The sequence below is a fragment of the Squalius cephalus genome (assembly GCF_949319135.1).
Source record: "Squalius cephalus genome assembly, chromosome: 8".
Lineage (NCBI taxonomy): Eukaryota > Metazoa > Chordata > Actinopteri > Cypriniformes > Leuciscidae > Squalius > Squalius cephalus.
Genome location: NC_137129.1, coordinates 46,111,859 through 46,125,292, shown reverse-complemented (window position 1 = coordinate 46,125,292; position 13,434 = coordinate 46,111,859). Strand labels below are relative to the sequence as shown.

Sequence of the window (13,434 nt, the reverse complement as noted above, 5' to 3'; positions counted from 1 at the left end):
AAATCATCAGCATATCTGTATATGAACACGGTTGTCACATCTTTACATCATCCAGTCAATTTTATACTATCATTAATATTGTAATATTATGTCAGTGTAACGCTGTAGGTGGTCGTTGAAGGCACAAGACAACGATGAGGGCATTAACAGTGTTTATTTAAACTAACTCAGGCAGGCCGGATGACACAACCACGTTAAACACAAATGAGAACTGACAAAGGACTGAACAGAACAGGGAGTATAAATACACAGGAGGAAACTAACTAGACACAGGTGTAGAAGGTAAACTAATCAGAGACAAACAAGCACAGGTGCAGACAATATGTGACATAATGCCCCCCTCGGATAAGCGCGTCCTCACGCTGTAATGACAACAAAAGAAGAAAAAAAAATAGAGAAAAAAGGGTTGAGGCTCTGGCTGACGCCGTGGAGCTGGTGACGCATGGTGATGAGGAGGAGTCGGTGGAATTGTAGACCATGGTGGAGCTGACGGTGGGAGGAACCAGGGAGGACAGAACCCTGGGACCCATCGGCGGAGGCGGAACTATGGTGAGTGGCAGAGGAACTGGCAGAACAGAGAGGCTGACGGACCAGGGCGACATTGCAGGTTTGGAGGGCTCGCGCTGAGCCGCTGACTCGCAGGACTGAGGCGATAACGAGGACTTGGATGACCGGGGTGACGATGTGGTGAGCGAGGATGACGGGGAGGTTGGAGGAAGGGAGGAGTCCGATGAAGCTGTAGGGGTGCAGGGTGTAGGCGTAGCCGGAATCCCGGAAGTCCGATGCGGAAGCTGGGAATCAACCTCCGGAGACTGAGGTATAGAGACGAGGGAGCCCAGCAGAGCTTCTGGGCAGACTAGCCGAGGAGGCGATGAGGGAGCGGTGAGTTGAAGCAATGGTGGTGGGCTGACAGATAGAGGTGGAGGTATGGGCCTGCAGGCCCGAGGTGCAGCCGGAGGCTCGGCCACACACCAAGCTGGTGGAGGGGAAGCCCGAGGGGCAGATGATGAGCCGCACGGAGTGAGCGGCGGAGACAGAGCCGAGGAGCTGGACCACACCAGTGGTGGCGACGGATCCAGGGGACTGCCTTTGACCAGCGATGGAGACGGGACTAGGAAGGGAGGAAGGGATACAGGCTGCAGGTTTCCGGACGGGACCGGCGAATAAGACGATAAAGATGTGAGGGTGTGGCATATGGGTGGGAATAGGATCCGCGGACCACAGGTCTATTAGGTCCAGGTCAGCTCCTGCCTCTGAGGTAGACTGACCTGCCTGCGTCAACTCCAAGGCCTTGATGTTCTCAGAGGGTGCCTCAGGCTCACTGGCTGTGAGGGTGATGGTTCCGTTCCGGAGCCCCCAGGCCATGTACTTAAGCCACTTACGGTTTTCTGGCAGCAGAAGGAGTCGCAGTGCTGGTGAGTCCATCATTTTCTTTCTCGTTTTGAGAAGTCGGTTCTTCTGTAATGCTGTAGGTGGTCGTTGACGGCACAAGACGACGATAAGGGTATTAACAGTGTTTATTTAAACTAACTCAGGCAGAAAGACACAACCATTTTAAACACAAACGAGAACCGACAAAGGACTAAACAGAACAGGGAGTATAAATACACAGGAGGAAACTAACTAGACACAGGTGTATAAGGTAAACTAATCAGGGACAAACGATCACAGGTGCAGACAATATGTGACAGTCAGACACATTGGAAAGTATCTAATGAAAATAAAAGCAACAGTCCTATTAGTAATTTCACTGTAGATTTTTGTTTGACATTCATTATTTACCATATGAGACATTTTATACAATCTTACCTGAGTATTTCCAGTTTACAGTGAGGATCCTGCAGTAGATCAGAAAGCTGCTTGTCTCCAGAATCTCCTACTTTATTCCATGACAGATCCAGTTTTCTCAGGTGTGAGGGGTTTGATCTCAGAGCTGATCTCAGAGCAGCACAACCTTCATCTGTAACACCACAATCACTCAACCTGTAGAGAACAATGACACTCTTCAGTCTCTCAGTTCAGGAAACACTGATATAAATTATATGATATATATGAATTTCTCCTCAACAGATTTGTAAATGAAAACAGTTATCATTACTATTGACATTAACATTGTTGTTACTTGATGGTAAACTTTTTTTGTATATATTATTTTTGTTTATCATTCATTCTTCATCACAGAAAAAAACAGATGACGTTGAGACTTTTATAAAATCTTACCCGAGTATTTCCAGTTTACAGCGAGGATCCTGCAGAAGATCAGAAAGCTGCTTGACTCCAGAATCTCCTACTTTATTTCCTGTCAGATCCAGTTTTCTCAGGTGTGAGGGGTTTGATCTCAGAGCTGAAGTCAGAGCAGCACAACCTTCATCTGTAACACCACAATCCCACAACCTGTAGAGAACAATGACACTCTTCAGTCTCTCAGTTCAGGATTTACAGCTCAGATAAGCAGGAACTTCACAATCAGAGACTTAATCCACGGCACCATTAACAGGTCCAGTCTAAGATTAAGACCCTCTTCTACAAACTGCTTGAGGTGGTTAGTTTCCATATCATAAAAATTGCAAGAATATTCAATAACACTTTATTTAACAGTGTCCTTGTTACATATATTACATGTACCTACCATAGTAATAAAAGTATATTATGCATAATTACATGAAACTAACCAAATCCTAATCCTACCCTAACCCTATAACACGTAGTTGCTTAATATTACTCAGTATCTAAATATACGTATAAACTATAACAATGACACCTTAAAATATAGTGTAACCGAATATTAATTTTTTATGCAGATTCCCAAAAATCTGTATATGAACACCGTTGTCACATCTTTACATCATCCATTAATGTTTATACTTTCATTAATATTGTAAAATGATGTCAGACACATTGAAAAGAATCTAGTGAAAATAAAAGCAACAGTCCCATTAGTAATTTCACAGTGGATTTTTGGTATGACAATTATTATTTACCATATGCAACATTTTATACAAACTTACCCAAGTATTTCCAGTTTACAGAGAGGATCCTGCGGTAGATCAGAAAGCTGATCGACTCCAAAATCTCCTACTTTATTCTCAGAAAGATCCAGTTCTCTCAGGTGTGAGGGGTTTGATCTCAGAGCTGAAGCCAAAGCAGCACAACCTTCATCCCTAACACCACAATTACTCAACCTGTAGAGAACAATGTCACTCTTCAGTCTCTCAGTTCAGGAAACACTCCTATAAACGATATGATATATATGAATTTCTCCTTAACATATTTGTATATGAAAGCAGTTATCACCTCTTCACATCATCCAATCATGTTTTTGACTTGTAAAAACTATCAAAAGTAAAATTACCTCAGAAGCTTTGGAAAGAATCCAATGAAGATTAAACATCCTTTGCTGGTACTTGATGGTAAACTTTGTTCTATATTTAATTTTTGTATATATCATTCATTATTTACCACAGGAGAAAAACAGACAACGTTGAGACTTTTATAAAATCTTACCTGAATATTTCCAGTTTACAGTGAGGATCCTGCAGTTGATCAGAAAGCTGCTTGAGTCCAAAATCTCCTTCTTTATTTAATGACAGATCCAGTTCTCTCAGGTGTGAGGGGTTTGATCTCAGAGCTGAAGTCAGAGCAGCACAATCTTCATCCCTAACACCACAATACCTCAACCTGTAGAGAACAATGACACTCTTCAGTCTCTCAGTTCAGGATCTACACCAGTTCAGGAAACACTGATATAAATGATATGAGATATATATATGAATTTCTCCTTTTACGATACTGCTTAGGTACAAAAGCACATGCTAAAAACATAAATATGATCATGTTTTATCAGTGTAATAATTGTTTTTATTGTGACTTACTGAACTGATCTGGATTCTTAAACCACAGGCAGCAGCTTCTGAAGAACTTCATCTGCTGTATTTTGTGCTCCAATAAACTGTTTTAGATTAAAAACATCCATCTTCTGCTCTGATGTCAGCAACACATAAACCAGAGCTGACCACTGTGAAGAGCTGAGTTTGGTTTTTCCTATTTTTCCAGATTTCAGATAATCTTGATCTCATGCATCAGTGAATCCTCACCCAGTTCATTCAGACAGTGGAACAGATTGATGGATCTCTCTGGAGAGCGATTCTCCCTGATCTTCTGTTTGATGTACTGAACTGTTTCCTCTTTGTTGTAGGAGCAACTTCCAGTCTGTGTCAGTAGTTCTCGTAAGAGAGTCTGATTGCACTCCAATGAGAGACCCAGAAGGAAACCCAGGAAAAGGTCTAGATGTCCATTCTTACTCTGTAAAGCCTCATCCACGGCTTTCTGATGCAGGCCAGGCAATGGATTAAATGACACTCAAGAAAGGTCTTTCATGATATTTATGCAGTTGTTTGTTAAGGAGCGGTGCACAAATACAGCTGCTAGATGTTCTTGGATGCTCAGGTGAACAAAGCAAAAGACTTTCCCCTGATACAAGCCCAACTCCTCTCTTAAGATCTGAGTGCACAAATCTGAGTACACTGATGCTTCTGTCACATCAATGCCACACTCTCTCAGGTCTTCCTCATAGAATATCAGGTTGCCTTTCACAAGCTGCTGGAAAGCCAGTTTCCCCAGTTTGAGAATCATGTCTTCATCTTTCACTCTCTTCTTATAGTCCTTCTTATGTTTGATGTTGGTCTGAATGATCAGGAAGTGTGTGTACATTTGAGTGAGAGTCTTGGGAATCTCTCCTCTCTCTGCTTCACTCAACATCTTCTCTAGAACAGTGGCTGAGATCCAGCAGAACACTGGGATGTGGCGGCTCCTCGAGGACTTCAGGTGTGTGATGATTGTATTGGCCAGACTCTGATCACTGATTCTTTTCCTGAAGTATTCCTCCTTCTGTGGCTCATTGAAGCCTCGTACCTCTGTCACTCGATGGACACACTCAGAGGGGATGAGATGAGCTGCTGCTGGTCTGGAGGTGATCCAGATGAGAGCAGAGGGAAGCAGATTCCCTGCAATGAGGTTCATCAGCAGCTCAACCACTGAAGCTGATTCAGATATATTACACAGTTTCACTTCACTCTTAAAGTTCAGAGACAGACGAGACTCATCCAGACCATCAAAGATGAACAAAACTTTATATTCACCACTGGATATTTCCATTTCTGTTGTTTTAGGGAAAAAGACATTAAGAAGATCTGAAAGACTGAGTGTTTTGTCCTTCATCAAGTTGAGCTCTCTGAAAGGAAGTGGAAATATGAGCTGGACATCCTGATTCTCTTTCCCTTCAGCCCAGTCCAAGATGAACTTCTGCACAGAGACTGTTTTTCCAATGCCAGCGACTCCCTTTGTCAGCACAGTTCTGATGGGTTTGTATTGTCCAGGTAAAGATCTAAAGATGTCATTGCATTTGATCGGTGTGTCCTCTGTTTCTGCTCTCCTGGATTGTGTCTCAATCTGTATCACTTCATGCTCATCATTGATCTCTCCACTTTCACTCTCTGTGATGTAGAGTTCTGTGTAGATCTCATTCAGGAGTGTTGGGTTTCCCTGCTTTGCTGTTCCTTCATACAGACACTGAAACGTCTGTAGCAGATTGGTTTGCTGTAGAAATATGCTTTGGACCAGTTGAACATCAAGTCTGAAAGAATAAATGATTAGCTTACAACATAAATTTAAGTATAAAAATAAAAGTGATAGTAAAACATCTTTATGACAGAAATGTTGTACCTCAGATTAGACAACATGTGTCTTCCCCTAAATGTTCCTTGAGTTTCCGTAGACTGTTCACTAGTTATGGACAAACATGGACAGAACAGAGACAATACAACTGAGTAGAGAAAACAGAGGGAGGAATTCATATAGAGTCATTCCGTGTCTCCTCAACCAGAGAACAAACATGTTCACATCAAGTTATTTTTCTGGTTAAAGAAAGTCATAAATAAAAAAAGAAAGGAAATATTCAACCATGACATGTCATTTGGCTGAGTAATTCACTATTTTGTAGAGGGGGGTCAAAACGACAGAGAGATTGGTAGATCTATTAGTAAAATTTGACAGCAATCGGTTGCTGAGCTGCCCTGCACAAAAGATCTAAAGATCGAAACAAAGTTTGTTTGGTGTGCCACCAAAGGCACCGTTGGAGGTGCGACAGGCCTAAGGCCCAGCAGAAAGACCATCTCGCTGTAATGAGTAATGTATACCACAGATGGGTGTCCAACCCCAGACTCTCTGGCCCGTCACAGCCCGAGGACCGTAGACAGGGACAGAGAGCCAGCAGAGAGTCCATCTCCTCGCGGCTGGACGATTGGTTTCTTGGGGCAGCCCGTGCTGGTTCTTAGCACCCCGCCCCAATGCTTTTCTTTTCTGAAGGGCAAGATGAGGTGACTAGGTCGTGGACGGCAACCATAAATGCCCGAAACCGGCCTGTTGCCCCTTCCCCCCTCACCACCTTCGACGGAGGCGCAGCTAAGGGGTACGTGGATATCCTCCCAGTGGAGCAGCTGTATCCTAAGACCGCTAACACTTAATCCGCGTCTCCCCTCCTGGGCCTGCAACTTCTCTTCTGCTCTCGCAGGCAAGGCTTACAGAGCCTGTGGGGAAGCTGCCTCTGCCCTGTATGCCATGGCGCTCCTGCAGGTCTACCAAGCCAAAGCACTCATGGAGATGCACAAGGGTGTTCTTGACCCAGGCTGAATGTAGGAACTCCGCACAGCGACCAAACTCACCTTAAGAGTGACAAAAGTCACTGCACACTTCCTGGGTCGAGTAATGTCCACCATGGTGGTCCAGGAACGCCATCTCTGGCTGAACCTGGCAGATATGCAGGAGGCCGACAAAAATCGGTTCCTTAATTCCCCTATCTCGCCTCATAGAGGAGTGCATCCAGTTAGTGTTGAACACATTCAAATGCAGAACAGCGGTCCGACTGAAGCCTGTTGTCAGACCCTTCGTTTCTACGGGCAGGTTCCCCTAGAACAAGTGTCCAGGCATGCTGTGGTCTTCACAGATGCTTCTGCCACCGGCTGGGGGGCCACGTACAGGTACACGTAGCTTTGGGTCTGTGGACGGGGTCCCAACTGCATTGGCATGTCAACTGCTTTGAGTTGCTAGCAGTACATCTTTTACTGAGTTGCTTCAAGGTGCCGCTTCGTGGCATGCATGTACTGGTATGTACGTACAGCTCTGCGATCATTATGTACATCAACCGACAAGGTGGTCTACGCTCCTGTCGCATGTTGCAACTCGCCCACCATCTCCTATGAAATCAGAAGTATCTGAGGTTGCTTTGTGCCATTCACATCCCCTACTTGCTCAATCGTGCAGTTGAAGAGCTGTCACGACAGTTTACGCTTCCAGGAGAATGACGACTCCATCCCCAGGTGGTCCAGCTGATTTACAGGCACTTCGGGGCCGCACAGGTGGATCTGTTTGCTTCCCCGGACACGTCACAATGCCAGCTGTTCTTCTCCCTGACCGACGGAATGCGTTTCCCCCAGTGAGCCTTCTTGCACAGACCCTGTGCAAAGTCATGGAGGACGAGGAGCAGGTCCTGCTAGTTGCGCCCTATTGGCCCACCTGGACCTGGTACCCAGAACTAGTACTTCTCGCGACAGCACCTCCCTGGCCAAAGGATGGCTGAAGGACCTGCTTTCTCAGACAGGGGGCACCCTATGGCATGCTATGGCACCCACTGGATATTGGATGCTATCGTCTTGGCGTATCAATCCCAAGATGTGCCTTGCCCGTTCGGGTTGCAAGCACACTCAACTAGAAATGTTGCTTCCTCCTGGGCGCTGGCTCAAGGCGCCTCGCTGACAGATAAATGTAGAACTGTGGGCTGGGTGGCACCCAACACATTTGCTATATTCTATAGTCTTCGTGTAGAGCCGGTATGCTCCCATATACTCGCCCCAAGTGGCCAGTAGCCCGGGGAACCCGCTCAGTGTCGGCTTGCTACTCGTATGCATTGAGGAACCTGTGCTAGGCTGGGTGTTCATATATAGTTGTCCCTGTGGCAACCCCATACGTGTATTCTTCCACGGTACTTCCCTGTCGGCTAGCCAGTGTCTTTCTCTCAGCCGTCTGTGTCAGTGCGCTTCCCCTCTAGGATGTTGTACTACCCTTCTTGGCTAGTCTATATGTCTATGCTCCACACGTTACCTCCCTCCGGGCAGGATGTGGCTTCCGCTGTGTTCTTTTCTAAATTCTTAGATTATATTACAGTACATGTGGATAAACCTCACATAGAGAATCAATCCATCCACCTATCTTTTACCACTGTTTTTTAATCTGTTGTTGTGTTTGTTTCACAATAAGTGATGTAGTTGTGTTTAGTTTGGTCGAATCTGGTTTGGTTGAGTTTGTCAGTATTGTTCTGGTCCAGATTATCAGTGTTTTGTGAGTCAGTAGATGTTAGTGAAACATCAGGACTGAAGCTCTGGATCAGCTGTGAGAGGAGACCTGATCCTGTGCTCGACTCCTGCTATTGCAGCGCTTTATAATAGTGTGAGTCTCTGAGTTATACATGCTTACACAATATCATCACCCATTTCTGTATTTTGATAACAAGTGGATATTTGCATAATTTTGCCATACTTGCATTATATGTGTGTCTCTGTGGTCTCTCTGTTTGTCTAAACAAAAATGTTGTACCTCAGATCCGTTGATGTGTGTTTTCCCTTCAACTGTATTGGCTCCACCATAGACACGTCACTCTTCATGGACACACAGCTGGGCTATGGTGAGATTGACCTGTCACCCTTAAATTGACTTTAAAATAATAGAGATAATAGAGGCAAGAATCAATTTGGTTGAAATATGAAAATAAATTCCACATAAGAAGGTTGTCTATTAATATAGTATGTTGAAGAGTGATGAGACTGTCCAAGGATAATGTCATATATCATCTAACTGTCTACTTTATCTGTGTGTCTTTGGACAGTGTTTAAAGACCCTGAGTGGCTCCAACTACTGTATATCCCGCACAGAATATGTCAGAGACAACAGATCACTATACCAACCCTGGCAAACACCCACAACACCCTGTTATGTGCAGAAAATGAGTCTTCTGTAACATTAAGATCATATGAAGATTGAAGTACCTGAATCCTGAAGAAAAATCCCCATGTCTGAATGTATGTGTTTCTTCCATGATGCATTCAGTCTTAATGGAGCTTCTCAGATAAGAGATCAGAAACACTTGTTCACACACACTCAAATACAATACATTTCATTTGACATTTTCTTCAGTGTGTTTATGGAGATCAAACAAATCTGATTACAGATCAGTAATTATCAACATTTCAATCCTGGTTTAATGTGATTTTCAATCATGTTAATGAATGTTCAGAACAGGTATCATCTGAATCAACATCTGTGTGTTTAAAACAGAAATATCTCTGCTGAACAGACTGGGAAGTTTGTAACACTAGAGTTTAATGTTCTTCCACTGAAGCCTCAAATATTTGTCAGGGTTGAGGGATGAAGCGACTCAATTGCAGAAAGAAATGGGTCTGTCAGGACTGTCAGGAAAGGACCAGGCAAGGCACACAACTAGAATCATACAATCATACAAACCAGCACAGGACTGCAAACAAAAGGAGAATAAATAGGATGGCAAACAAGGCAGGTAAGAGGGAAGACAGTGAGGCAAATGAATCAATCAGGTAACATTACCAAAAGTAAAACCTTACAACCTCACTCGTCTACCCATACCTATAATTTTTTAGTAATACAATACAAAATATGTATACTACACATCATTTGTCAGTTACATTATTTTTTAGTTGTGGCTTGTAGAAAGTTGGGATGATCCACCAATCTGTACTAATAATTACTGTAATTTCTTTTATTATTCACCTATATCTCCAACCCCACCCAAAACATTGATACTATAAAGAAATTCATGTTTCTTGAAGTTGAAATGTTTAAGTTTTTAAATTCTTCAAGAAAGTATGTCCTGGTTTGTGAAGTTAATGAGGAAGTAAAGCAGTTCTCCTGACTAATGTTCACTCACCTGGATTAAACTGTTTGGTTGCTGGTTCCCGACATGTTCATAGTTTCTCATCAACTGTTTCCCCACAACGTAAATTTCTGTAGAGGAAACTAAATGGCTCGGCTTTTCTGAGGTAAAGAATCTTATTACGTCCTGGTGTAAAATGGCACACGGTAAAACTCAAAAGGCAAAAGTTGCCAAACCAGTTCGAAGAGGAAAACCAGCAGATCCAGTTCATAAACAGTTCAGTTATATGAGAGAGAGAGAGAGAGAGAGAGACTTGATGAGATTTTTCAACTTATGAATATTAATTATTTGGATCCAGATATTATAGTATTTACAAAATGTTAATAATAATAATAATATTAATAAATATACAGAGATTCTTTAATTTCTTTAATTTTAATTTTGAATACTATGGTTCTTTGTGTTCATTATTTTGTTTGCCACTAGTATCCTACATATATACATTTATACAGATGCACAAAGGAAGAACAATTTAACAGCATTTGGAAGACTGACAAAACACAAACAAAATCTCTTTTTTTATTTTAAAGGTCCCGTTCTGCGTGATCCCATGTTTCAAACTTTAGTTAGTGTGTAATGTTGCTGTTAGAGCATAAATAATATCTGTAAAATTATAAAGCTCAAAGTTCAATGCCAAGCGAGATATTTTATTTAACAGAAGTTGACTACAAAAAACGGCTCGATTGGACTACACCCCTCTACTTCCTGCATTAGTGACATCACCAGAACCGTTTCTTGACTAACCTCCGCCCACAGGAATGCTCCCTCAACTCTACTGGCTACTTGCGCACTTCTTATAACTTAGGCTACTGTGTTTACTCAGCTCTTACGGTGATTTTCTGAAGTAAAACTGACGCTTCATCTTTTGTGTGATGTACAATAAACTTTATTATACTCATCAGTACATGTTTGATCATCATTCAGACAGCAGACTTGTAGGCTATTAATAAATAATGGATATATAGCCTACAAGCAGTTGACAAATACGTTATAATAACCGTAATTAAACTACTAAACCATACCTGTTTCATCTCTATACAGCACTCTGACTCTGTAGGCATTATTGTCCGACTCGAAATGAACGCCATTACTGAGAGTTTCTGATATTATCATCATTCCGTGAGATGAATTTTTCCTGACAGACTGAGCGCGAGCTCATGAAGCTTCGCCCCCTGTGTCGTCCAGCAGCACCTCATTTGCATTTAAAGGAGAACTTGGTAGCTTTTTTAACTTAATAAAACTGTCTAGAAATCATTTGGATGGTTAAACAACCTGTTCTGGTGATATTGGTGACTTTCCCCGCTCCCCCCAGCGTTCCCAGGCGGAAAACCAACTTTGCAACTTGTTCACTACCGTCCCGGCAAGATAGAAATTGGAAGTCTCGTGAGAAGCGAAAGCGAGAACGAGAACGAACGCGAAACACAAATTGCTTTACGGCAATTCGACATAAACACACACGCATGTATGATGTATTACCAGATTACCCACCTCAGTAGACATAGCTCCACGCGATACAGTTGGCTTGCTCCGATCAAAACAAACGCACATGAGCAGCGGTAGAGAAGGGGAGGAGGCCGCCGCAAGTGAGTTTTTTACGACTGTGTTGTGAAATATACGCCCCACCACAGCTGTAGGGGGAGCTCGTGGGGAAAACATGCGACAACAAAAGGGAAAATCAGCAAAGAAGTGACTAGAGTTCGCTAGAGTTGCCGAGTTCGGCTTTAAAGGGCACACACTGAAACAGGTCGTTTTTCTGAGCCCCAAAAAATGTAAATTTAAACATGCTGTAAAAAATTATCTGTTGGGTATTTTGAGCTCAAACTTCACATACACACTCTGGGGACATCAGAGACTTATTTTACATCTTGTGAAAAGGGGCATAAAACGGGACCTTTAAATTTTAAGTGTTTATTTTACCTGTTTATTTTAACTTATTTAATGTTCTCCCTTTTGCTGACATTCTGTCATTCATCTTTCTCTATATACATGTATATTAAGCAAAAACTCTTTAACCTTTGATTAAAAACAGTTCAACAGAACATCCTTGCATTAAATCTTGTGGTTATGATAATGAATCCAGTGTATTATTTATAATTCGGTTTACATATATTATATGTTTACAAATAAACTTGTGCATTTTTAAATGTTTCATAAAAGTGCAAAATGTCAAACAAAAACTAGGAAAGCAACATTTTATTTTGTGTGCAGCATTTTCTGTGTACAGTTCTTATTCAACATGACATTTAAAATACAATCATTCTTTTTTTCCCCAAATATGGTTAAAAACATTAGAAAGGAATGGACACAAAACTACATGGACCAAATGGAGACTGATGAATATTAGAGTGATGAAGGCATTATGAGTTTAAGACAATGTATTTTAATTAATGAACGAATAAAACTTAAATGTTATTAATTATAACATTTAAATGACAAAATACCAAGACGTTGTTTAATGTCAGCAAATTGAGTTGCTATTTTCGTTCTTACTGTAGTTCTTACTGTAGTGATTTGACGGCAGATAAAGATGGTGATATAAGGGATCAGTCCTTATGAACTTTTAATTAATACTTTTATTTTTTACATGATTAATTATAAAAAAGGTGCTGCATGTTAGATGTACTTTAAGAGTATAAAGTATAATGTATAAATAAATGTGAATATTTTCCATCTTGTGGTTATGATGATGAGTCCAGTGTGTTTGAGGACATGAAGCAGTAATACTGTAGTCCAGCATCTGATCTCTAAAGAGCTTCATGGGTAAAGATGGCAGCTAGATTACTGTTGAACAGCCTTCAGGTCTGTGATCAGAACTGTGCAAAATACACGCATGCTTTCATTTAGATTTGGCACAGCAGGTTTTAGCTCCATATCGGTCTCAGATGGTGATAGATTCATCATCTAGTGTCAAAGCTGCTCAGATCCTTGATAAAATATTAGTGGAGCCCTTTTCTGCTCTTCTTTACTGGAAAGATCTGCAGATGAAAATACACACATTTGTGTAGAAGTCTTTTTTAATCGCTGGATATAGTTTTCATGCTAGCTCAAGAATGTAGTTTATACTAGGGGTGTCGAAATTAATCATTTCTACGATGCATCGCGATGCAGACGAGGACGATTCGGTACGCTTTTCTGACATCATTTGTCGCATACGTGCTTTATTGCGGTAGCATACAAATGGCAGAGGGAGGCGAGACACGAGTGCGAGAAAATTAAAAATGCTCCACCTTCTTTAAAAGCCTACATCTGGGCACATTTCGGCTTTTATGAACAACCTGGTAAGCATGACCTGTAGAAGACATGCGCTGTGTGCGCTCATGTCACGCACAAATAGAATATGTAGGAGGTAATACCACTATCTTGATAAACCACGTTAGCCGTTTTCACCTCGAGCTGTTAGCGCCTGGCAGAGTCTGACA

At 42.0% G+C, this 13,434-nt stretch overlaps 1 protein-coding gene, 1 long non-coding RNA gene and 1 pseudogene across 3 annotated transcripts in view; 1 reads left to right on the top strand and 2 right to left on the bottom strand.

Annotated features, from left to right (window-relative positions):
- Positions 1-13,434, bottom strand: part of LOC307163661 (uncharacterized protein) — a 435,973-nt gene that overhangs the window by 97,206 nt on the left and 325,333 nt on the right. The window lies entirely within an intron of this gene.
- The window catches only part of LOC307163795, a 213,455-nt gene that overhangs the window by 96,293 nt on the left and 103,728 nt on the right, over positions 1-13,434 (top strand). The gene's annotated exons all lie outside the window — the stretch shown is intronic.
- Positions 4,057-6,280, bottom strand: LOC307162999 (NLR family CARD domain-containing protein 3-like; annotated as a pseudogene). The gene is made up of 3 exons: positions 6,195-6,280; positions 5,722-5,781; positions 4,057-5,632 (listed from the first exon to the last, which is right to left on the bottom strand). The product of its transcript is annotated as an NLR family CARD domain-containing protein 3-like (transcript).